At 42.7% G+C, this 27,582-nt stretch overlaps 1 long non-coding RNA gene across 1 annotated transcript in view; it reads left to right on the top strand.

Moving 5' to 3' along the window:
• Nucleotides 1-27,311, top strand: part of LOC138268620 (uncharacterized) — a 45,959-nt gene extending 18,648 nt beyond the window's left edge. The window contains exons 2-3 of the long non-coding RNA XR_011200037.1: nt 25,579-25,946; nt 26,900-27,311. This is a non-coding gene — a long non-coding RNA (uncharacterized lncRNA). The remainder of the gene's footprint in view (nt 1-25,578; nt 25,947-26,899) is intronic.
• Nucleotides 27,312-27,582: the final 271 nt, after the last annotated feature.

Raw genomic sequence — 27,582 nt, 5'->3', positions numbered from 1 at the left:
ATGTCTTATTTTCACCCCCAACTGGGGGCAAAACAAATACCTGGTTTAATGAGCCATCACCCCTGACTGGGAGCCATCTCAAGCCTAACATCGAGAAATGAATGCAATGGAAGGAAACAAAGGCACACAGCTTATCACTTGACAAGTACTTAATAGAAACGATGACTTAGAGGCAAGTTTTTCACTTTGTTCAAAGCCATAAGTAAGAGATGTGATGTCCTGTAAGAATGCAAGAAGTATCTTTGTGTATGAGTACCTACAGGAATAAGGACTTATGTGGCACCTACTATTTTTTATTGAATTCTTTTATAGCACTACCTATCCTCATATACGGTGTCAGAGCACTTTACATCACACACAAACACACTAAATTATATAAGTGTTTAAATCAATGTACAGGAAATGTTACATAAGACAATGAAGGTTATAATGTGTAGCAATCACATATCCTCCATATTTGCAGATAGTATGCATAAAGAGTGAATGGTCAGGAGAAATACTAAGGGCCTCATTACGAGGCTGGCGGTCACAAGGCTGACAGCCTCGCAGTGGCGGTCAGACCACCGCGGCTGTGGTGCTCCGACTGCCACATTACAAGTTTGGCGATCGGACCGCCAAATGACCTCCGTCTCCGTCAGGAGCATAATTCCTAACTCGTAATGTGCCACAACATCTGGATATAAGATGTAATACAATGATTGGGGCTGTCTCTACAAACAATACTTTTTTACTTCCCAAAGGAACCCTTCTTTGCAATCTTAGAATAACAACAGGTTGATTAAAAGGAAAATAAGGATCTAAATTCATACCCATAGCTTTCAGTTGCATGCTGCTCATTGAAGCCACTAAATAGATCACTGTGCTATATGAGAAGGATTGCAACTTTTGAACTGGAAGTAACAAAAAAGCATTATGCCACTTATGTATCTACATAAAAATCAACTCTGTGATTGCACGTTACACAGTGTGCTTTGCGGTAGGCACAATAACCCTCATGCTGCTTTTTGGAAGAATTCAAGCTCTGCTCCAGCATTTCAATACAGTTTAAATCACATTGGACCAATGCAGAAGGTCACTCAGAGGTGGTTCCAGACCCTCTTTGAAACTTTACTTCCTCCTCCCTAGAGGTGTTCAGCAATCATTCTAATGGGGAGTGAACCCAGAAACAAAGTGAGATTGAATAACAGCATGTAACTGAAAAGTATTTGTGCAGTCAAATGTCACTGGAAGAAAAGAGCTTGGGCTAAAAAGACATTGAAGGTCTTACAACTCCAACTGTTAGGAAGCTCTACAGTAGGCTTAAAAAGGGCAACAGAAAGTGCAGTTTATTGAACCATTATGAAAATTGGTACATTACATGGAGGCTGATCAAAGTGCCAGTAAGTAGCCTAGTAAGTAAATCAAGGATACCCAATAGTTTTACCTTTTTTAGCCAAACATATTAAAGAGTTGCTGACTTAATTGCATGGGAGCATGTGAGGCCAGATGCAGATTCAGAAGTGTATATTTAGGTAACTGAGTATAACATACCATACTGAAAGAATGTGCTGATTCTATTTCACCTTGAAAAAGGAGTCAGCAAGACCAGATCCAAGTCTGGTTTCTGAATTTAGACTCGCAAGTGAGACAGTATATTGGAGACAGTATACTTGGTGAGAAAGCAAGGGAAACCCCAATGAAGATGCAGGTTTAGGTAAGGGTGGAACCATCACAAGGAAGGACAGGTTCAGCTGAGTGAAAATTGACTTGCCATGAAAGTGCCAGCTCCTTCACTCAATGTTGAATCTCCACAAAGAGATCCCAACACCTGGTTGCTTTCAATCCACCTAATGTGCCCTTTGAGATCCCCTCAGTAGTCACATTGATATTGCCTGTGCAGCAAGTTGAAAGGACACAGGCAAGCTTGGAGTTGGGATATATTGAACCATGTTCCATAAGTAAACAGGCTAAAGAGAAGAATTGTGAATAAATGTTTCCCAAAAATAAGTTCTTACTAATTGGTTTTTCATTCAGTTCAATTTAGTTTCATACAAATATAATAGAACTATAACAGAGAGAGATAAACAGTGTGACTGACATTGCAGGTAGAAATAAAATAGTGGGGAAGGGAAAGAATATACTAACTTAGATGCACAATACAGTATACTTCATCATATTAGCTATTTTAACAATTAATCTCTTAATAAGGGTTGGGTGGACCTCACAGAACTTCACGCTGCGGAATTCCGCAGAGTTTTGTGAAAACTCCATGAGATTCTGCGGAGTTCCCCCAAAGGGGAGAAAATGCATGTTGTGTTGCTTACGCTGGGATTTAGAGCCAGTAGCACAAACACATACTTGAAAATCTACTCAAGAAGCAGCCCTCTGACCGTGCCGGTACTGCCCACTTTAGAAAATCATGCCGGACGGCTTCCTAGTGACTGGAACTCATGCTATGGGTTGCCAAACCTCACTCCAGCTTACCAGCTTGCTTGCTGGATCCTTGTGTTGTTCTCTGTGTCATCACGTGAAGTCACCTAATTCCTCCAGTGCTGTGAGCGGAGTTAAAAAATTCACCCAGGTCTACTTTTAATACCTCTATTGTTAAAATATTACAATTTTGCATAGGTCCCCAAATTATTTTGAGCTCTGGACAATCCTTAGTACCATTAGCATTGTAGATCGCTTTTTTAAGTTCCCACAATGAGTAAAAAATGCATGCCACACTGCTTTTGCTGTCATTTACAGCCAGTAGCATGAACACATGCTTGAAAATCTACTCAAGAATGTGCCCTCTGACTGCGACCACGTGTGACCACCCACTTTAGATAATCATGTCAGAAGGCTTCCTAGTGACTGGAAATCATGCTATGGGATGCCCAGCCTTGCTCCAGCTTGCTAGCTTACTTGCTAAATCCTCGTGTTGTTGCCTTTATCATCATGTGAAGTCACCAAATTTTTCAAATTTTGAGACCAGAATTAAAAATTCTACCTGGGCTGACTTTTAATACCTCAAATAGTCAAATATTAAAATTTTGCATAGGTCTCCAAATTATTCGGAACATTTTACAATCTTTAGTACCAACAGCATTGTAGATAGCTTTTTTTAAAGTCACAGATATGCCATAATTTAATCCACCACTGATCTACAGCAGGTGATTATTTACCTTTCTAATATTTGCCACTACAGATTCAAGCTATAACAGTAGCAATACACAATAATCCTTGGATAGCTTTTATTTTCTGCTCATCCGATTCCATCATAATTGTCTTAGTGCTAATTAAGACCTCACATCCAATTATTAGGCTCATCTTTTGTGAAACTGTGTCCCAGAACTTAAGACAATTGGAAAATATATGTATGTCTTCAGCATCTTCAATCTCATATTTTGGTCAGTTTAAATTCAACCTTTCTATCCATTTACATAATTGAAAGGTAGTGTAGTATAGCTTATCAATTATTTTAAAGTGTTGGAGTTTTAGATTTGCGACCTGAAAGTCATATGATCAATAGTGTTTAAATTTGATATAATTTTGCTGGCAAGCTAAGTCTTGGCTCCAGCGGGATGCACATGATTAACCATAATTGAGGTTGTTATTGAATATCTGATATATTTTACAAATAGCTATATCTGTAAACCTCTTATATAATATCTGTCTTGATTTTATTGTTTCTTCGCTTATTTGACCTAATGAAGTTCTATTTACAAAACCCGAATCTTAAGGTACTTAAAAAAAGGTTTGAGGAGGTTTCTGCTTTTCGTACTGCTCTTGGAAGAGTTAGAGAAAATAATCATATATATTGATGTAGTTTACATTTTAGTGGTGTCCCTCATGTCACAGAAGTCATCCATATGTGACAGTTTATAACTTATGAAAATCAAAGTACTAATGGTTTGAATGTGGAAGCCGCACTGACCAGTCCTCATTAATGTGCATTTGTATATATTAGAGAGTTTGACATACGTGGTATTTTAATTAAACCAAACATTAGAAGGAATTAAACTGATATTTTGATGTAGTTTAGACTCTAGACTAATGGAATGTATTGCAAAAATATTGATTTTCTAATGATTTATGATTTAAATATACATGCAAAAATAGAAGAAATGTAGTTATTGAAATGCATTAACAGTCTTTTGCCAGTTCAAAGTGAATGTAACACACATATTAATGAAGTATTGTTAGAAATCGGGTCTTTGGTTGGCAGTCAGGTTACCCCCTGTCCAAGCAAGGACCCACACTCTAGTCAGGGTAAAGGAGAATCACCCTCAGTTAACTTCCGCTCACTCCCTTGGTAGCTTGGCACAAGTAGGTAGTCTTAACTTCAGAAGCAATGTGTAAAGTATTTGTGCCAACACACACAGTAACTCAGTGAAAACACCGCAAAATGAAACAACACAGGTTTAGTAAAAATAGGTAATATTTATCTAAACAAAACAAGACCTAAACAACAAAAATTCAGCAAACACAAGTCAAGATATGAATTTATAAAAGAATAAGGGGGTGATTCTAACTTTGGCGGGCGGCGAAGGCCGCCCGCCAAAGTTCCCCCAACAGAATACCGCTACGCGGTCAGAAGACCGCCGCGGTTATTCTGTGTTTCCCGCTGGGCTGGCGGGCGACCGCCAGAAGGCCGCCCGCCAGCCCAGCGGGAAACCCCTTCCCACGAGGAAGCCGGCTCCGAATGGAGCCGGCGGAATGGGATGGGTGCGACGGGTGCAGTAGCACCCGTCGCGATTTTCAGTGTCTGCATGGCAGACACTGAAAATCTTTTGGGGGCCCTCTTACGGGGGCCCCTGCAGTGCCCATGCCATTGGCATGGGCACTGCAGGAGCCCCCAGGGGCCCCACGACACCCCTCACCGCCATCCTGTTCCTGGCGGTCAAAACCGCAGCTTGCTGCGCCGCCATGGGGATTCCTCAGGGCAGCGGAAAACCGGCGGGAGACCGCCGGTTTTCCGTTTCTGACCGCAGCGGTACAGAATGCCCTTGGGAGCACCGCCAGCCTGTTGGCGGTGCTCCCGCGGTCGTTGACCCTGGCGGGCAATGACCGCCAGGGTCAGAATGACCCCCTAAGTCTTAATCCTTAGAAAAAAGTGAGAACGCTGTTAGCACACAAAAGTACCTAGGTAGCATAAAAATAAAGCCGCATGGGCGAGTGTGCGTGGAAAAACGGCAGCAATGCATTGATTTTTCACCTGCAAGCAAGAACGTGCGTTGTTCCTCCTTCGCTCAGGATGGCGTGCTTCATTTCTTCTCTCCCACAAGATAGCGATGTGTCAATCCTAATGGACACCACGGGTTCGGGCAGGCTTTGTGTTGTTTTTCCGTACCCAGCGATGTTGCGTTGAAATCTGGTCGCACGGTGTCAAGAAACCGTGCTGCGTGGGGGCATGCGTCAATAACAGCAGCCGCTGTGGGTGTTGTGCGTCGTTTCTCACACCGTGTTGCGTTGATCTTCCAGCTGCAATGTAGGTGGAGTGTCAATTTTAGCCGCAAGGCCGGCGGTGTATCGTTTATCAGCTGCGAGGCGGGTGGTGCGTCAAAAGTTTCCCTAGACTGCAGTCTTTGCTTGGATTTTCAGGTCTTAGCTGCCAGCTTCACCTCTCAAGGGCCCAGGGACTGGATAGGGCACTACCTGGCAGGGTAGAAGTCTCAGCAGAGAGTCCAGGTACTGCCAGGGGAAGTCTCTGATGGCCCTGAGACTTCAACAACAGGAGGAAAGCTCAGTTCAAACCCTTGGAGATTCTTCTCAAGCTATTATGCGCAACAAAGTCCAGTATTTGTTCCCTTTCACAGGCAGAAGAAGCAACTGCAGGATAGCCCAACAAAGCACAGTCACAGTCAGGGGCAGCACTTCTCAGCTCTTCAGCTCTTCTCCTTGGCCGAGGTTCCTCTTGATTCCAGAAGTGATACAATATTCAGGGGTTTTGGGTTCTCTTCTTATACCCCTTTCTGCCTTTGAAGTAGGCCTACTTCAAAGAGAAGTCTCTGTTGTTTTCAATAACCTGCCTTGCCCAGGCCAGGCCCCAGACACACACCAGGGGGTTGGGGACTGCATTGTGTGAGGGCAGGCACAGCCCTTTCAGGTGTAAGTGACCACTCCTCCCCTTCCTCCTACCAAAGATGGCTCATCAGGATATGCAGGCTACACCTCAGCTCCTTTTGTGTCACTGTCTAGAAAGAGGTGCAAACAGCCCAACTGTCAAACTGACCCAGACAGGGAACCCACAAAAAGGCATAGTCACAGAATAGTTTAAGCAAGAAAAGGCCTACTTTCTACAAGTTGCATTTTCAAGCACACAATCTAAAAAACAACTTCACTAAAAGATGTATTTTAAAAGACACTAAACTCCACATTTCTATCTGCTCCCAAAGGGAATCTACACTTTAATAATATTTAAAGGCAGCCCCTATGTTAACCTATGAGAGAGATAGGCCTTACACAGTGAAAAACAAATTTGGCAATATTTCATTGTCAGGACATATAAAACACATTAGTATATGTCCTACCTTAAACAAACACTGCACCCTACCTATAGAGCTAAGGGCCTATCTTAGGGGTGCCTTACATGTAAGAAAAGGGAAAGTTTAGGCCTGTCAGGTTGGTGCACTTGCCAAGTCGAATTTACAGTTAAAACTGCACACACAGACACTGCAGTGGCAGGTCTGAGACATGATTACAGAGCTACTCATGTGGGTGGCACAACTAGTGCTGCAGGCCCACTAGTAGCATTTGATTTACAGGCCATGGCACCTCTAGTGCACTTTACTAGGGACTTACTAGTAAACCAAATATGCCAATCATGGATATGCCAATTACATAAACATTTTGTAAAGGAGCACTTGCACTTTAGCATTGGTTAGCAGCGGTAAAGTGCCCAGAGTAACAAAAACAGCAAAATCAGAGTCCAGCACACATCAACAACCTGGGAACAGAGGCAAAAAGTTAAGGGAGACCACGCCAAGGATGAAAAGTCTAACAGTTCCCATGAGAAGACTAGCTTTAGTAATAGGCCCTAATGTTTAGACATAGAGAGAAAATTGTAACAGTGGCTTTGTATTTGGAACACCCAGAGCATTGGACTAACAAATTATACAAATGTTTTAATCCTGTGTGGAGCTACATGGATGGATGAAGATTCCATGACCGATCTGGGAAGTTTTATTGATGTTGCAGTTTTGGAGTCTTGTGATTGACTTCTACCAGATGATGCCTCTTTAATGTAAAATGAACTATCACCTTTGACAAATCAGAATGTCGTATGCTGTCAAATACCCCTCCATAATCCTGAAGATGCAAAGCTGAGCCCCGTTCCTTTAAACCGCATGCTGCGCCCTTTGAAGAGGTATCTACCACTCTACCTTTGCCCCTTTGAGATGCCCGGTTGAGACTTAGGCCCTCATTGCAACCCTGGCGGTCGGTGTTAAAGCAGCGGTAAGACCGCCGACAGGCCGGTGGTAAAAAAATGGAATCACGACCATGGCGGAAATGGGCAACATAGACAGCCACTTTAACACTCTGACCGCCACGGCGGTACAAACAAACAGCAAGGCGGTTACTGCCAACCGAAAGGCGGAAGACAATGTACCGCCCACACTATTGAGAGGCCAATCCGCCACCTTTTCCGGGGCGGATTCAATGCGAACAAAAACATGGATGAAACAGGACTTGGAAGGGGAAACACTCACCTCTACACAACCCACGAGGAACCAGGATGCCATGGAACCAGAACTCCAAATATTCCCTGCGATAGTATTCCTGCTCCTCTACCAGGAGCACGAAAGACTGCGGCGACAACCACGGTGAGTACTGCACCTACAACACAGTGGAGGGGGGAGGGAAAAGAGAGTGACACACACACGCAAAATGCAACACCCCCACCCTAGGAAGTGGAGCTAGGGCAGTTTAAGGATGGACAAGGTGACGAAGTGGGACAAAAGGATGACATTCAGGGTGGTCTCATTTCTTGGCGGGGGTCTTGGCATTGTTCTCTGTCTTGTTCTTGGATCTCAGGGACCGTTTGCTGGGAGGTTCTCCATCCGCAGGGGGTGGGGTGCTGGTGTCGTGGTCCTGTGGCAGTGCCTTCTCTCCACTAGCGCGGGCAGAGGTGGTGGGCAGTTCATCATCGAGGCTAGTGTCAGGGGCCCCTTGTTGTGCCACAGTGCCCCTCCTGGTGTTCACAAGGTCCTTCAGCACCCCTACAATTGTGCCCAGGGTGGTGTTGATGGACTTGAGTTCCTCCCTGATCCCCAAATACTGTTCCTCCTGCAGCCGCTGGGTCTCCTGAAATTTGGCCAGTACCGTTGCCATCGTCTCCTGGGAATGATGGTACGCTCCCATGATGTTGGAGAGGGCCTCGTGGAGAGTGGGTTCCCTGGGCCTGTCCTCCCCCTGTCGCAGAGCAGTCGTCCCAGTTCCCCTGTTTTCCTGTTCCTCTGTCACCTGAACCGTGTGCCCACTGCCCCCAGGTCCCTGATGTTCTTGGTTTTGTGGGTTTGCCTGGGTTCCTTGTAGTGGTGGAGTCACTGCTGCTTGATGTGTCCTGGGGACAGAGGTATGGGCCCGTTGGGTGGGTGCTGTGCTGGTGTTTCCTGAGGGGGGAGACTCTGTGGTGGCATGTGCCAGTGTGTGGGGAACCGACTGTCCCGAGGTCCCAGATGGGCCGGGCTGGTCATCTAGATCCAGTTGGACAGAGCTGCTGTCATCACTGCGGGCCTCTTCTGTGAGGGGTTGGACATGTCTGGAACCTCCTGTCCGGTGATGTTGGGTAGAGGTCCTGCAGGGGTGTAAAGGCATGATTAATGCATCTGTGTGTGCCATTGTGTGCAATGGGTGGGTGACCCTGTACCCCAGTGCTTACATTCTTGTCTAGGACCTTGTGTGATATTTGGTTTGGGGATCTGTGTGGGTATGTGTAGTGGACATGCTTTGGTGATGGGTGTCCATGCTTTGGTGTTTCATGCAGAGCTTAGTGTTGGGATGGGTGGGTTGTGATAGTGGGACATTTGTGAGGTGTTGGAGTGATGGGGGTGGGGGTGAGGGTGAGGGTGGGGTATGTGATGGCATGCAGGTAGGGTGGGGGATGTAATAGTTAAGATCTGACTTACCAGAGTCCATTCCTCCTGCTACTCCTGCAAGGCCCTCAGGATGCAGTATAGCCAAGACCTGCTCCTCCCATGCTGTTAGTTGTGGGGGAAGAGGTGGGGGTCCGCCGCCAGTCTTCTGAACTGCAATCTGGTGTCTTGAGACCACGGAACGCACCTTCCCCCGTAGGTCGTTCCACCTCTTCCTGATGTCATCCCTAGTTCTTGGGTGCTGTCCCACTGCATTGACCCCGTCTACGATTCTGTGCCATAGCTCCATCTTCCTAGCAATAGAGGTGTGCTGCACCTGTGATCCGAATACCTGTGGCTCTACCCAGATGATTTCCTCCACCATGACCCTGAGCTCCTCTTCAGAGAACCTGGGATGTCTTTGCGGTGGTATGGTGTCGTGTGGGTGATGTGTGAGGTGGTGTGTGTTTTGATGTGTGAGGGGATGTGTTTGTGTATGTTTTGTGAGGTGCGTGGATGTTGTATGAGTGATGGTGTTGTGTGCCTGTGGATGCTAGTTTGTTGATGGTGGTGTCTCTCTCTGTGCTTCGTTCAAACTTTTTGTCATAGGGGTTTGTGGGTGGGTGTTTTATATTGTATTGGGTGTGTGGGAGTGGTGTGTGTATGTGTATCAGGTGTGTGTATTTCGATTTGTCCAATGAGATTGTGTTTTGTAAATGTGTGTGTATTTTGAGCGCGGCGATGTGTACCACCAATGGAATACCACGGTTGAAAGACCGCTGTGTGGATTCGTGGGTCGTGATGGTGTGGACGTATTCTTGTTGGCGTGACAGTGGAGGTTTTGTTATCGCCAGTTTATCACTGACCTTTGGTTTGGTGGACTTGTGTGGGTGTCTAGATTTTGGCGGATTCTGGCCTGTGGGTCGTAATAGCTGTAGCGGATTTCCACAGCCGCAGCGGTGTGTTGGCGGGCTTCTGTGCGGCGGTAAGCGCATTTACCGCTAATGTTGTAATGAGGGCCTTAGAGTTTTCCCGTAACACCTTTTAAAGGACTCTTGATTGCGATTCTGACATGCTGATGCTTTCTCTTTTTACCAATCTTTTATTCACCTTAGCTAGTCACTTGCAGTCCAAGATTATCTTTTTTCTAAATTCTTTGTACAATTTTTGTACTTTTTGTCTTTTGCCCACATGTTCCACCCCACACATGTTTTTCTCTGATTTGGTTGACTGTAGGATTACCACTGTGCCCAGTTAAATTATGACTCTGCTAAATTGAATTGACTGATGATTGCTAATTCTGAGCAAAGCTTGATTTCTGTATCTCAAATATTTGTTTTGATTATATATATTATCCTTCTTGAATGCTTAGTTGTGTTAATGTTAGTTAGCTTGAATTTATTTTGTCTCCTTGGGCAACTCTTGCTGATTTTGTATCTTTATAATCTTGTCTTGCAAATTGTCTGTATGACTTTGAGCTTGAGTTTGTAATAAATCCCATAACTTTATTTTTGACTGGAGTTGTTCTTCCTTGGCCACATTGGTCATGGTGTGTAATATAACTGGATTTATATTGAAATTGTGTTAGCGGTTCTACCACACCCTGTCGCAGGGTCCAAAGATCCATCCTGTGAAGGAGGAAAATACTCCAGCAATATCATCAGTTACTCTGATTTCCCTAGCAGCCCACTCCTTCCAATAATGATCTTGGAATATGTTAGGGAGTGATAAGATTCCCAATAGGTGAGTATGTTTACTGGTTTGATAGATGTTTAGTATCTTCAATCACGCCTTTCAAATGAACATAGCTGCTTTCATTACCTTAAAAGTAGCTCTTTTATGAAAACGTGGGTTGATGATCTTAAGAAAATAACCAATTGATCTCCAACACAAATGTGTTAAAAGAGCCAGGATTCTTGGTTAAAGCATATGACACTATAGCAGAAATTATTTACGCCTTTGATGCTCTATAATAAGATTGAAAATCAAGGGGTGCCACCCCCCTTTTCTGAGAGGTAAATTGAGAAACCAAATTGCCCATCTACTTTTTTTTTAGAGCTCCATATATTTTTTCATCCATAATGCTAGTGGTATATATGGCCAGCACATCTGCAAAAGCAGATAATATTAATGTATAACCTTTTGTTTCTAGAGGAGTAATATCAGCATTATCCAATGTAAATTTTAAATATGGCTCTAGACATTTGGTAATTAGTAACAGAATGACAATACATTCTTAATGAGAACCTCTGGGAATCTTTAAGGGTCCAGAGCACTCTTGTTAATTCTGGCTAGGGGTTATAATAGAGAGCTTGTTTTATGAGATTGATTCCAACTTAAAATTTCATGCTTTGCTGTCCAAGGGTAAAACTGTGATACCCGGTCAAAAGCCTTCTAAGCATCTCAGATAATCTTAACTGCATCTTTCTGTTCAGTTTGTATGAAATTAAATAGAGCAATTGAAATGTTTATATGTTTTGTGATCTCATAACCTGGTACAACCCTGTACTATTGTTGAGACACCCTATGGTCTAGTACTGTAGCTAATCGGGTAGCCAACATCTTAGAATATTCCCTAGTATCTACTTTGATTAAAGGCATAGATGTTTCTGAAGTGCCCTCATCTCTTCTTTTTATTTCTTTAGACAAAAACACTATGGGGGTCATTCTGACCTTGGCGGGCGGCGGGGGCCGCCCGCCAAAGTACCGCCGTCAGAATACCGCTGCGCGGTCAAAAGACCGCCGCGGTAATTCAGAGTTTCCCGCTGGGCTGGTGGGCGACCGCCAGAAGGCCGCCTGCCAGCCCAGCGGGAAACCCCCTTCCACGAGGATGCCGGCTCCGAATGGAGCCGGCGGAGTGGAAAGGGTGCGACGGGTGCAGTTGCACCCGTCGCGATTTTCAGTGTCTGCTATGCAGACACTGAAAATCTTGGTGGGGCCCTGTTAGGGGGCCCCACGACACCCGTTACCGCCAACCAGGTTCTGGCGGTCAAAGCCGCCAGAACCAGGCTGGCGGTAAGGGGTCGGAATCCCCATGGCGGCGCTGCCTGCAGCGCCGCCATGGAGGATTCCTCAGGCCAGGGGAAAACCGGCGGGAAACCGCCGTTTTCCCTTTTCTGACCGCGTCTTTACCGCCGCGGTCAGAATTGGCCTGGATGCACCGCCAGCCTGTTGGTGGTGCATTCGCGGTCCCCGGCCCTGGCGGTCCATGACCGCCAGGGTCGTAATGACCCCCTATAGTCATTGGACTGCCATGGATGATGGCCCACTTCAAAGAAAAGGTCATAGCACAGGACAGGCGTTGCTCAGATGTCACTGCATGTATGGTAAGAAAGTCCACTCCACTCAGTTGTTCTCCTGTGGATGTTGGTGTTGTTAACTATTGGATTACCTTGCAAACATTGCATAGAATGTGGAGAATGTTCTATTGGTTTCCCTACAGGATTGTTAACATCTTCACCACGTGTGACAATTTGTGACTCACATAGGATTTACATAGAAATAATTGCCTCGAATTGCTTAAATCTTATCAGATCTTGTCAGCCACAGCGAACACCTTATAAAAGTACTTGAATTGTTCTAAAAACGTGACATAAACATATATAGGAGAAAATATGCATTTTTCACATGTCTGCAATTTACAGACACCACAATGGAAACGGATAAAGTAATTGACCAACACTGTACACAATGAGACCTGAAGTATAAAGTAGCAAACAACACCCAGTGTCTTCGAAATATCTGAGCATCAGCATTAAAACAGTACATGTTACGTCCATTATTATTGCAGGTGAAATAAGCTTATGCAATCATGTTAGGAGTGATGCTTCGCGCCTAGATCTCAGCATTATGATTCACATAACAAGAAGTCTGTAATTAGTTTCCTCTGAAGACTTAAGTAGTCCCATTCCTACATCCTAACGACCAGAGTTAGTAGTTAAGTAATCATAGATCAGGTTTTACCCAAATGGTGTGTTGTGAGGTAATATTGTGGAGGAGTAGGCTAAAGTATTATTTATTGCTGCCTCCACATCTCTATTAGAACCCTTATAGTCGTAGGGGCTCTGTCATGCACATTGGCATGTTTCTGCTTACTCGAAGCACATACAAGGTAGGGGAACCCCTATCCTCATCCCTAAACCTTTGTCACTCCTTGGCTTTAATACATGACAAATTAATTCCCTAGGAAATAAGTAACTGAAGCACAACTTGTTTCCAGCATAAAAGAAGAATGTTCGTGTTAGTTTACTTTTAGAAATTTAAGCTACAGTTAAACACCAGTCATAACTTTATAGATGCACCACATATACTGTCTGAAGTGCACTTTGATAGCTTCCACCTACTCTTTCAATTTTAGTTGTGTCCTCCTTACACGAAAGTTATAGAGTTATAGATGAATTCAAATCTTTAAAAAGATGAATAATAATGCACATATATGTGGTTGAAATGCTATTTTCCTCTTCAGCAGAGCGGATCGCATAGCATATTCGGAATCAGGCATGCAAATAAACTCTGTTTTGCCTATATCTATTTTAGAGCCTAACACAGAGCAAAGTGTATATAATGAAAAAGATACATCTATAGATTCTCACTGAGAGACAAAATATAGGAATAAATCATGAATTTTAACACAGCTTCTTCCTCATCTGTGCGAAAGCATCTTTTAACCTTCACTTCAGGTTGGAGATATATTTAATGTCTATTTAAAGACTGCAGCAGCAAAGGGGATAGAAGACAGATCGTTATTCCTACTGTTGAAGATTGCATCACTGTGCCACAGTCTTTCTCACAATTAGCTTCAAAACCCTGCATACACAAGCTATCCTTCTGTTTATGTTCCTGGAATGAAACTCCTATTTTGTGAAACTAGTATTAAATGTGGCGCAAAACAGTGGTAGGTTTTGTTTAGTAAATGTGTGTTATGTTTTTCATGCAAAATTCCCAAATTTACGCCATTACGCCACATCATGTAACTACGCCACCGTTAATGGCACACTTTTAACAGAGGAGGGTAGGAACAAAACAAACAATCAGAACACAGGCAGCTGTTGTTTACAGCAATTGTGTTTTTCGCAATATCTCCTAGCACAAAATACGGCCTTGCGCCAAAAAATTACATGAAGACACATTCTGTGCTAAACTATAGCACTAAATGACGGTCTGCCTTTCACCTAATTACACAATATGTCACTAATTGTCCCCAAATTACGCTTAATTACACAAAGGGAAATTACGCAAATTTTGCACACCCTTATTCACAAAGTGACATCATCATGGTCAAGTAGAAATATCTCCCCTGTTGACTGTTCAATGACACCCCCCACTTCAAAAAACGATGAGCAAGAACCCGCTCAAAATGTTAAACATAAGCCAGTTGGAGGCTATATGTGAACACAGTATTCTGTTTACACATACTATGGAAAGGTGCCGAGAATGGGCTGCAGTAGCATGGATTTGTGATGCTCCCTTCAACCTTTGCCACAACAGTGCTCTGAAGTGACCAAAAGAAAGTGCTGCCCACACGCTTCTAGAAGACCTGTAAGTGATTTCTTTGCAGTTTATTAAATTGCATCCCTGGAGAAAAAAAGTTAAACTACTTCGTTCACGTAAGACCTGATTATGATTGCTCTGAAGCGCGTTTTTACCAAGGGCCCCGTATCATTCATTAGCCCTCTCTTTTTTCATCTTCAGCACATACATTAACTACGAACTTCTTCAAGTTAGTTCATGTTTTGTGGACAGATGAGCTCGTAAAATCAAAGAGGCAATTACCTTCCAATGTTTCCGAACAATGCCGTCTCCTGCCCAAGCACTGGGATAGAGCAAGTCTGAGAAGGTTCCAGTTAATGTATACGCTGAACACGAGGGAAAAAAGGCACAGAACGCTTCGGTGTCGGTGAGGTGAAGAAAATGGACCAAAAGGTTACAGATGCTAATAACCCAAAAACAAATATCCAGAAATTTACCAGGAGGAGCTAAACAAATATCCAGAAATTTACCAGGAGGAGCTATCACAAAACTCCAAGAAATTTGAAGAAGCGACCACCTAAGGAAGCAAACTATTTTAATAGCAGTTACCTGCAGCAAAGTGCACTTAAAAACATAAAGAAGAGCAAGTAAAGCAACAAGACATCTCTTATTTACAGGGAGTGCAGAATTATTAGGCAAATGAGTATTTTGACCACATCATCCTCTTTATGCATGTTGTCTTACTCCAAGCTGTATAGGCTCGAAAGCCTACTACCAATTAAGCATATTAGGTGATGTGCATCTCTGTAATGAGAAGGGGTGTGGTCTAATGACATCAACACCCTATATCAGGTGTGCATAATTATTAGGCAACTTCCTTTCCTTTGGCAAAATGGGTCAAAAGAAGGACTTGACAGGCTCAGAAAAGTCAAAAATAGTGAGATATCTTGCAGAGGGATGCAGCACTCTTAAAATTGCAAAGCTTCTGAAGCGTGATCATCGAACAATCAAGCATTTCATTCAAAATAGTCAACAGGGTCGCAAGAAGCGTGTGGAAAAACCAAGGCGCAAAATAACTGCCCATGAACTGAGAAAAGTCAAGCGTGCAGCTGCCACGATGCCACTTGCCACCAGTTTGGCCATATTTCAGAGCTGCAACATCACTGGAGTGCCCAAAAGCACAAGGTGTGCAATACTCAGAGACATGGCCAAGGTAAGAAAGGCTGAAAGACGACCACCACTGAACAAGACACACAAGCTGAAACGTCAAGACTGGGCCAAGAAATATCTCAAGACTGATTTTTCTAAGGTTTTATGGACTGATGAAATGAGAGTGAGTCTTGATGGGCCAGATGGATGGGCCCGTGGCTGGATTGGTAAAGGGCAGAGAGCTCCAGTCCGACTCAGACGCCAGCAAGGTGGAGGTGGAGTACTGGTTTGGGCTGGTATCATCAAAGATGAGCTTGTGGGGCCTTTTCGGGTTGAGGATGGGGTCAAGCTCAACTCCCAGTCCTACTGCCAGTTCCTGGAAGACACCTTCTTCAAGCAGTGGTACAGGAAGAAGTCTGCATCCTTCAAGAAAAAACATGATTTTCATGCAGGACAATGCTCCATCACACGCGTCCAAGTACTCCACAGCGTGGCTGGCAAGAAAGGGTATAAAAGAAGGAGATCTAATGACATGGCCTCCTTGTTCACCTGATCTGAACCCCATTGAGAACCTGTGGTCCATCATCAAATGTGAGATTTACAAGGAGGGAAAACAGTACACCTCTCTGAACAGTGTCTGGGAGGCTGTGGTTGCTGCTGCACGCAATGTTGATGGTGAACAGATCAAAACACTGACAGAATCCATGGATGGCAGGCTTTTGAGTGTCCTTGCAAAGAAAGGTGGCTATATTGGTCACTGATTTTGTTTTGTTTTTGAATGTCAGAAATGTATATTTGTGAATGTTGAGATGTTATATTGGTTTCACTGGTAATAATAAATAATTGAAATGGGTATATATTTGTTTTTTGTTAAGTTGCCTAATAATTATGCACAGTAATAGTCACCTGCACACACAGATATCCCCCTAACATAGCTAAAACTAAAAACAAACTAAAAACTACTTCCAAAAATATTCAGCTTTGATATTAATGAGTTTTTTGGGTTCATTGAGAACATGGTTGTTGTTCAATAATAAAATTAATCCTCAAAAATACAACTGGCCTAATAATTCTGCACTCCCTGTATGTTAAGATTCAGAAACATTCACTCACTGCTCTTTCCATGCAGCGTCTTATTATTTTTTGGAGTTGGGTTTAATACCTTGCACGTTCATTAGCTAGTGCCTGGTGTGCGAGCAGGCCAACCCAAGCTTGGGACAGGAGGAGACTTTAAACAAGCCTTGGCAAAGCCAATAGGTTTAAGCTTGCATTAGCTAATTAGAGGCACAAACGGTAGAAGACAGAGAAGCATATAGTTGTAAATTAGTTCCTCATGCATTTCAATGTAAACATTCTAGCTGAAGAGTGAAGGCACTCAAACAGTCAACAACATTAAGAGAGAAATTAATACTCCACTGGGTTGAGCCAAGAAATAATTGACAAAGTCTCAAACCAATGACTCAAAGAGTCTGGTAGATAAAAGTTAGTAGTGGAAAGGAGTAGACCCAAAGTCCACTCTACCTATAGTGTTAGCAATAGATCTGTTTGACCGCTCTGCTGTCTCAACACCGACCTAAAAATATTGGAGGACGCCTGCATTTCTATACACAAGTCTTTATTGAGCTGTGCCTGAGAAATCTGATTAACCACAGTCACGAAAACCAGACCACATGAAATCACCACTACATTTTGTTTTAAGTGCTTCCAAACTAATTCATTTTGTGCTGATCGTTGTATAACTGTCCTGAATGAGATCTGGCTATTTCAGCCAGAGGTGCTAGTACCCAGCACATTACTCTTGGTTGCTCGCTCTATAGTTTGACAAACACATAAGACATGTCTGTAGATATGTGCGTGGGCCTCCACAGCCACGCTTTCTCACACCCCTTGAAATTTTGGCTGACGTGGGCATGTTATTGACTAATGTAACTAGAGTCATATATATAGTAGATATGTGCTCCCTCACACATGCTAACCTATCCCTAGGCACGTGGCCCTACATGTTGTTTTATTTCCATATCGTGTGTTTATTTCTTTCGAAGTGTGTTCCTTTGCATTACACTGTCTTGCCTCTTTGCCAAATATCTTTCAATTGTCTGGTTTAATGGTATCTCATTTTGTAAATGTTTCTCTAAAGCTCTGTGTACTCAAAAGAAACAGCCTTTTTTCTGCACAAAACAGCTCACTATTGTATCTCTTTTAATTTCACTTGGTGCTACATATCTCAGTCACGTGACGTTTCCTCCCACGGCCCCAGCCTCGCACTCTATCAAAAGTCTCTGAGGTTTTGAAACGAATTTAAATATTCCGCTTCTGTGGCACATCCCAGGTCAATCACCTGATAAATCGCTATTTCCCCTTCATAAATAAACGTGGTTTTATTTCCCTTCTGACACTCCCGGCCTGCCTCTCTGACAAATGTTTCCCTCTCCACAATTACATTAAACGAGTGTTGCACATTTCTCTTTCAGCTGTTCGCCTTCACACAAACCCAGCACTACTCTCTGGCGATTACCACTCTATTAAAGAGCCTTAGTAACCATTTTCTATCCTTAGTGCAATAAATTCACTGATCTCTTGCAGTAAATAAAGAATCTGCCATCTTCAGCACACTCCACTTCCCGGCAATGGTTTTCTGAATAACACAGTCTCCTTCCTCCCTCCACAAGCATTTCTCACAGAATTCTGCAGCCTAGACCTGTTACGCCACCATAATCTATAAAGCTGCACACTCCACAACATCTCAAAGTTTGCTGCATCTAGTTCTCGCGAGACTCCACGGGGCTTGCTCATGGACGTCGTTTAGGGGTCGCAGCTGTGACCCCTGACTTGCCCTTTTCGACCCCTGGCACTACCTTTGTGACTTCTCGCTTCAGAAGTGGCAAATTCAATGCCAGGAAAACTGGCACCTCGTCCTTCTGGACGCCAGTTTGGACTCCGCTCTTTTTGTTTTCTGTCATTTTTTAAAATTTTTATTACACATAGCGAATACTAATAAATTATTCACTATTAGTGTAATACAAACGTGAATATGCTCTTCCATGGCAGCTGTGGTAAGTTAAAATGCTTTAAAATGTACGTGGTGTGCATGCTTGTGGGTAAGTGTGTATGTGTGTTTGTGTGAGAGCATATGTGTAAGTGCAAACTTGTGAATATGTGTAAGTATGTGTCTGTGAGTGAAAGTGGAGGTCAAAGGGTGTGTGATATCACTTCCACTACCCCTGGCATTTCGGTGAATTGACGTTCAAAGTTTGCTCCAAGTGCTGCTTCTGAATGGCTGGGTAGATAATCGTGACAGGGCATACTCACGAAAGCATTCCAGGGTACGCAAAGAAGTACTCCTGAACTACTCTTTTACATACTCTTACATGCTTTTATGAATTGGCCCCACAGCATCTAAATTGGGAATAAAATGGGACTATTCGGGGAACATTCATTTACAAATAAAAAGCATTGCATCTTATTTATGCTTTTACTAATTATAATTTGCAGGCTTAGGGCCGATTAATAAAGGTGTGAAAGAGTATTTTTGCAGTACTACTTCTTCTTGTACTTAATGCTTTTGTGAATTGGCCACGGTATGTTTCTCAACCATTGGGATGAGTGAGCCAGATGCACAATGGTACCTCCAATCATAAATATTAGTATACTCACACCATTTTTTTTCTCAGCAATGGCTGGACTGGTTCCCACAGCATCAACACGTGAAACATCTCTGTCACATGTTCTCAGTGCTTGTGAAATACTTAAGGGTGGGTGACAATTTCATTACTCTTTGGTAGGAAGGCAAAATAAGGAAGTCCTCAATGTTTCCTTATTTCTTCGGTCTACGTGAGGAGTAGCAAAAGGTTACTGAACTGTCTCCCTAAGAAAATGTCCTGTTCTAGTCTCTTTGTGGACCAGACATCTTGGAGAAGATAATCATTATTGCCGAAGCTTACAGCCGTTTGCGGACCCTTGTACCACGGGCAAGCTAAGTATGCTGCTATGCTAAATTGTGAGTTGCAGAATCGCAACTTCACACACGGCTAAAATGTATTGTGGGCTGGCTTGATCACTTTTCTTGTTTCTAGAAAGCAAGGCTGAATGTGAGTCCATTAATATCTCACTCACTCACCAAAAATGTAATCAGTTTGGTCAATGATTCCTAAATTAACCATGCATAAATAGATTGACCCAAAGCTAGGTCTGATTTTTTTTATTTGACATGTACTTTTTTCATGTTCCAATACACTATTATTGGTAGATTTTATATATTAGTTGTGTGAGGGCTTTACTTAAGTATGTTATCATATTTTATGTTGCAATGGCAGAATTTTTTCCTGTGTTCTTGTTCCTTTTTAGGTCGAGAATAGCAGTGTGCAAACTCTGTTTTTCCGACGTGTTGGTATGTATCTGGTCTTTTAACAATGCCCACTCACGCCCATAACTACCACTCTTTAATGGGCTTGCCCTTCAAAAATCCTTTGATGACATTGGTAAATGGTTTACGTTTGTCCCTCCTTGGGGATGTTTTGTTACCACCTTGGCCATCGCCTCTGTTACTTTTGCAGATAAGTTTGACTGTAAGTAAACTTATTTTTCCTTTTGTGTGTCTCTTCACACGGATGCTCATGTCAGCTCATGTCAGCCGTGGCAGCCATGTCAGCCGTGGCGCTGTGAATTGTCTCTCTTATGTGAAACTGTTTTACTTTTCAATTTTTAATTTATGTGTCAGGAAATGTCGGGTTAGCCGTTTACAACATCAATAGCTCTAACTCGAGCAAATGTGAGACTCTTTCCATTGCTAATGCTTGTTAAGATTTTATTGTGATGTTCAGAAAGCCGGAGGAGCTCATATAAAGCAAGGTGTATTATAGTAATAAATATGGGCACACCTCTTCTTTCACCTGAACAGGTTGGGCACGAAAGTGAGCAGGGTGTGCAACCCCTGTATTCTATAAATGTTTTGGGTTAGGTATGACCCATTCAGTGGTTAGACGTTTAATTGAATATGACCCATACTACTTCCACCAGTTGAGATCTGAGGATCACAACTTGAAATCCTTTGAAGACCATTCTGGGCCTTTGTTATTCTGAGGTCGGTAAACAGTGTTATAAAATTCAACAAACTCAACAGCATAGGCGTAAAGAAGTTAAAAACGGCATCAATGCGGTATAATGCAGCATATGAGGCACCTATTTATTAATGATATATATATATGTGTGTGTGTGTGTGTGTGTATATATATATATATATATATATATATATATATATATATATATATATAAAAACAAATCCCTTTCAGGGTTAGAGTGCCGCATAAATTATGCAAAAAAAGAGAATAGAGAACTCTGGGTAGTTCCCAAGTTTAGGTGGAGAGCAGCTCTAGTAAGGAGGTGAGCAAATCTAGAGTGTCGCTGGTGTTGCAGGGTGCTCCTTACTAGAGCTGCTCTCCACCTAAACTTGGGAACTACCCAGAGTTCTCTATTCTCTTTTTTTGCATATATATATATATATAAATATGTGTGTGTGTGTATGATGCAAATTTATTTTTTCTCCTTGAAACGATGCATACATTCACCGTGATTCTGCTGTCTGTAAACTGTGTTCATACATGGAACCATTGAGCACAATACAAAATGTTTGAAGCAATAAAATGCTTGGAAGCTCAGTTTTCATCCACGGTATTATGTGCTGCTTAATTTCCCGGCATCCTTATTTATAGTATAAATAAATTAGGTATGCATTACAGTAAATAAAGCATGACTTTTTTTATTTCACGTTTTTAGCCACTGGTCCCCTGTAGTTTAAAACGGTGACCCTACTTTCGTTTTACATGTGCTGAACATACACATGGCAAACCATCATTGAAAGGGTTCCGAAAAGCTGCTTCCCGCTGCAATGATTTCCACCTGGAGGAGCTGTTTCTCCTAAGAACCGAGACAGCGTGATGTTTCATATTCTGGAACCTTCCATCGTCAAAATCCTATGTACGTGGGGGCACATGTGCATACAGCCCAATTAATACAGGATTAAGGTATGCGCTTGGCAGGCAGACATGCATCTTGCTTTCTTAATCCTGTTTCAAATGTGGTTTCAATGCCGTCCAATTTTATCTAACAGTGAACGGGTTCAGGAAAGCCATCTGCAGCCACATTATCATCATTCTGGCGTCTAATCAATGGGGACCAGATTAAATAAAAAATTCAGTGAAACATTGTTTTCTGAGAACCACATTCAGTGGAGTTTGAATCTAAGTGGTTCTATCAATGGCAGTCGAAAGCTGGGGAACCCACAAAAGCTGCAGGAAGAAGATAAGGGACGCTCGGCTTATCCATTAAACACCCCCCAATGCATTTAAATAGCCCACTTGTAAAAAGTGCACGCGTGGACCTAAATGACAGCGCTAAACATTGCTTAGTTAAACGCCTTGATGATTTACCTTGTTTTTTGCAGAAGCTTCTGACCTATTTTAGAAATGTTTAATGTGCTTATTTATTCAATCAAACAACATTATAGAACTGTTTCAGGGACCTTGCTTATTCAATTAAGTAACCAATCACCTATGGAAGAAACAAATACTATAAAACATGTTCATGAACAAAACTTTATGAGAAAGTTATGGTTCTACACACAAATGAGAAAATAACGTTTAGTATTACAAATGTATAAATTCTGCTAAAAAAATCAGTTAAAGTAATCACAACCTTTCTAAATCTCTTGAATGGGACCGACTAAAACCTTCTTGTTTTCATCAGTTTTCACCTGGATTCTTTTAGATGCTTCATATTATCATAATATTTACACTGGCTGTCTTCCAGCTGGACATCTGCTCACTTTCTCTTCTTTATTTTGTCAACCTTAATCTTCTGATAAATTTTGAATCCTACTATCAGACCTATTGTACGTATAGCAATAATCAGCAACAGCTTAAAAACAAACCCTACAACTCCTCTCCCTAAGATTCTAAACCATCTGACTACCACAGCAAATCCACCTCTAATTGCCTCCATTGCACCTATTGCTTCCAATTCCTTCAGATCCTATTTCAACCCTGAAATGACCTGAATATACTTCTCCAAGGCCTTACTTTTGTCTGGGGTCTAAGTACAGCAATGCTTAACTTTAAGCATCCTAAAGTCTCTGCCCTGTTTTGTGAGCAAAAGATCTAATGCAAGTCTATTCTGCAAAACCATAGGCCTTATCCCTACTATCTCTGTGTTTTCAACCAATAAGGAATTTCCCAATAGTAATGGCTACCTTATTCACTATTGCAGACAACATTCTAATCTTCAAATCATTCAGAATCACACATCAGATGGAATCAATACACAAAGATTTCCCCTACTACCTCTCTAGCACTAACACCTGTTCTAGTTCTAAGTTTCGTATTCCACACAGGGTTATCAAAATGCGCCACATGATAAATCTTCAGGAAGATTATACCATAATAATATGTAGCATGCCATCCCCTGGGGAATTTGAAATAAGCTTGCTGTCAACAAATTAAATACACTCTGGGAATCATAGGATCCTTTCCATCTAGACAGAATTCACTCTTTCCTCTAACATCAAAAGTGTGTTAACACTTACTCTTCCCAATCAATAATGGTTCCAAATAACTCTGATCATTGTGTATGCACAGCTTTCCTTTATTTTGACTGTCTAAAGTTAAAGCTGGTAAATTCTCCTTTCTTTGGTGTTCAAACACCTCTCTATTCCACTTTTGCACTTTTATTTTGTCTTCAGATTTTTATCTGTGTTAGAATAAGGTCCTGGTTTAGATATTGGCGGACGGGTTACTCCGTCACAAGGGTGACGGATATCCTTTTGACCGATTCTAAATCCCATTCAATATAATGGAATTTAGATTTTGGCGAAAACAATATCCGTCACCGTTGTGACAGAGTAGCCTATCTGCAAAGTTCTAAATCAGGCCCTTAGACCAAGGGCCAGATTTATCAAAGGATTTTGCATTTGCAAATGGTGTGAATCTGTAAATTTCGCCGTTTGCGAATGCAAAATCGCTTTTCACGATGTATTAAAGGCAATCTCAGTGCAAATTTAAGGAATCGCAAAAATAACGATTCCTTGCAACTGAAACATGAATTTGCGGGTCGCATTCTGTGTATCGCAAATAGAGACATGATTTTGCAAATCGCATTCTGCAAATTGCAAATTGCGACCTAAATTTTCAAATCTCAGAATGCGATTTGCAAAATCACGTTGCTAGTTGCGATACGCAGAATGCGATTCGCAAAATCATTCTCGCAATGCAATGCATCAACAATTTGCAAATAGCGAATATTCGCAGAATGGCCTTTTGCATGTGCAATTTACCACAAAGGGAAATCAGGTGGTAAACAGGTGCAACCTATATAAAGAGGCCCAGAATGACTCAGCCTCTTTTCCACAATGGCTGCACTCTACGTGATCGCGAGAAGGATGAGGATCCTGGCAGGTTTGAGGAAAGGGAGGAGGAGACAGGAGTGCATTTTTAGAGTGCGCATTACCCTTTTTGACCAGACAGAGGAGGAGATATATGGTAAGTACAGGTTAAGCTCAGCCATGATACTTGACCTGATAGCTGATCTACAACCCATACTGCAGCGTAACACATACAGGACCAATAGTATCCCCACCCATGTGCAGGTCTGATACTCCCTGCACCTTTGAGCCTCAGGGAGCTATCAAGGGGTCATAGCAGCAGCTGGAGGGGTCTCACAGAGTGCGCTCCTAAGATTTTTCAATGCATTTCTCAATGCCATGCTGAGCAAAATACAGCGGCGGGCGCGCAGTCAGCAACAAGAGCCAGACAAGGACCGAGTGGCAGAACGAGATGAGAATTGGTGAAAATGATGAAAAGCATGTGATTGCTTGGTGCCATTACCGCTCAGTGAAATCAGAAGTTTCAGAGTAAAACAAATAGACAAATAGGCAATGTGGCTTGAAGGTTGACAAGGTTTGACTACGTTTTGTAGAAAAAGAGGTGCCAGTGCCCTACGACTGTCCTGAGGAGGCCACGAGTTTTGAGGCCGAAACGCGTCGACACTAATCTAATGGGACCAAGGGTTTATAATTAAGAAATTGAGAGATCAAATAATGAGAAGCACTACATAATACCATAACATTTTTTTTAGGTGTTTTCAGCTGGGTGCTAACCCCTTGGCCATCTGTCTAAGACATGATCACAATGTGAATTAAGCTAGAGTGATCTTTTTGAGTTATTCCGTTGGGCATTACCCATTTTGTCTGTGTAGTATTTTAGAATTGTGTTGTGCAATATATGTGATTGATGTGTAAATGTTTAATTATATGTTATCATGATGAGGTACACACTGCTATTTGTAAATAAATAAAATAAATATGGGAAAGTAATTTACCCTTTTAGCCAAAAGTGAGTGGGTTGGTTAATTTAATTAATGAATAGATTTGTCCCTGCCTGCTATTATTTATTGTGATTACGTGTAGATAGTACCCTAAGCAGGTTGGGGTGATAGGGTACTCCCCTTTTTCTTTGAGCAAAATACAACAGCACATATGATTCCCCAACACCCCACAGGAATTACTACAGACAAAATTTGATTTCTACCAGATTGCCCAATTCCCACATGTAATAGGCGCCATCGATGGGACACATGTAGTTATCTGTCCACCATCAGCCACAAAGTATGTTTATCAGAACCGTAAAAGTTCACATTCCATGAACATACAAGTAATTAGCAATGCCTCCAACAGTAAAACCGATCTCGTGGCCGGATACCCAGGTAGCACACATGACTCCTACATCTTTAGGAACAGTGGAATTTACACAAGACTGCTTGCTGGGGAATTTGGTGAAGGATACCTACTGGGTAATGCAATAGTTGACTATGTCGCATTGATGTATATATGATGTCACGGATAAAAATTACTCATTTTACTCTCCTGTCATTCCAGGAGTCAGTGCCTACGCAGTGCGTTCATTCATACTGACGCCCTACCTGAGTCCTGCAACGCCAGCCAAAAGGAGGTATAATGCTGCTCACAGGACAACCCGCAGTGTTGTGGAGAGGACCTTTGGCCTGCTGAAGAGCCACTTCAGATGCATGCACAAGAGTGGTGGTGCACTTCAATACAGCCCTGAAACTACATGCAAAATCATGGCTACGTGTGCTATGTTGCACAACAGTGCTACAAGGGGAATACCTGTAGAACCCACCGAGCCGGACTCAGATGAGGATGATGACCCCTTCAACCAGCAGACAGAAGCAGTGCAGCAGAGGGCAGACAAAGACGTGCAGACATCACGCACAACTATTTCTGATGTAAGTAATGACAATACCACATATATTTTATGTATTGCTAGTGGTAGCATCTTTATTGCCTTGACTTCAGGTAATATATGTGTGATTAGGACATAGCTATGCACTATGGACAAACAGGTGCGAGTAACAATGTCACACTATTAGCATCATAGAATAACTGTTTTGCTACATGTTAAGCTAGTCCCCAGTACCCCTCAACATTACTTCCTACATCCACGCACTCCACTTGAGTGCTCAGTGGCCTCGGTGGCACCTCTTGTAGCGGGTTCAAAGACAGTACTAAGTCTGGTACTGCGACACCTAGGAACCATCACATGGGCTGTGAGACTGCTGAATCTAGAGAGCTCCTCACTATCCCCACCACCCAGTTCGCTGTTTGTAGCACTCCGTGCTGTCCGCATTGTCTCCAAAACATTGTTTTTTTGCACCAATCCTTGTACATCACCACAACTGCAATGTGCCATCTCCACTTGTATGCCCACAGCACGTCGTGATATCAAGGCAGTTGTGGTAGTGAGCCGATTGACAGATCTGCAGAACCCATCCAACCTGCCCATCAATTGGTGATGGCGCTTACGGTGGCTGACATGTTTCTGCTGCATCGCAGTGCAGAGTTCCCTAATGGCGTTTGTCATTTCCTTTGCGTTTTCTGCTGCTGTTTGCTGTCCCTCATGTATCTTGCACATGTTTTCATTAAGAGACTCAAACTGTTTGTGCATTACTCCCATGTTTTCTTTGAGAGACTTGAACCGCTTGCGCATTGTTCCCACGTTTTCATTGAGTGCTTCTACCTGCTTGTGCATTGCTCCCATGTTTTCATTGAGTGCATCCACCTGCTTCTGCATTGATCCCATGTTGTCATTGTGAGACTCAAACTGCCTGTGCATTGCGCCCATGTTATGATTGATTGACACCAACTGCCTGTGCATTGACCTCATGTGTTTACATTGCAGGCACTGCACTTTCAGAATGGATGCCTCAAGGCCGCTAAAGAGTGATGGGCCCTCACCTTCCTATGTGCACTGTCTGACTGCTTCGCAATGCCTCCTGAGGGGAGTGGACTGATGCTGAGGCAGGGGCTGCCATCTTACTGTGCTTCTAGCCTCTAGGGGTGGTGTGGGTTCTTCATCTGGCATTTTATCGGAGTCCAGGTTATACTCTGGGAGAGGTAGCACTCTTGCCCTGCGTCTAGTTGGTGCATGTATGAAGGACTCACTGGTGATTGAGTCAGACTGTGGCTGAGATTCGCTATCCCCCACATTTCCACCTTCTGCTGCCTCAGGGTCCGGAACATCTGCAACAACAATGTGCAGCATGTCATTTTTGATTAGTACTTAAATAGTTGCATAATAGTATTAAATGTACACTGCCATAGTATCACTAAGAGTCTTTTGTATTTTTTTCTCTATTTGGCTTAACACTATCTTGCTAGTTATGTGGTATTTGCACTTTAGGGGTGTGGACTACCACTCCCATAAGGAATAGTTGTGTTGTATGTAAGATGTGCCATGGCCTACTTATCACACTGCATAGTGCAATAACTATTTTCTAAGGGGCATTTGTACATGCACATATGGGGAAACACATCATTACTGCCCTTACCTTTGCTGGTGCTGGGTGTGCCTGAGGTGACAAT

Source organism: Pleurodeles waltl, chromosome 12 (genome assembly GCF_031143425.1).
Source record: "Pleurodeles waltl isolate 20211129_DDA chromosome 12, aPleWal1.hap1.20221129, whole genome shotgun sequence".
NCBI classification, from domain to species: domain Eukaryota; kingdom Metazoa; phylum Chordata; class Amphibia; order Caudata; family Salamandridae; genus Pleurodeles; species Pleurodeles waltl.
The sequence above is the reverse complement of the archived record's forward strand: the minus strand, read 5'-3'. Positions and strand labels throughout refer to the sequence as shown.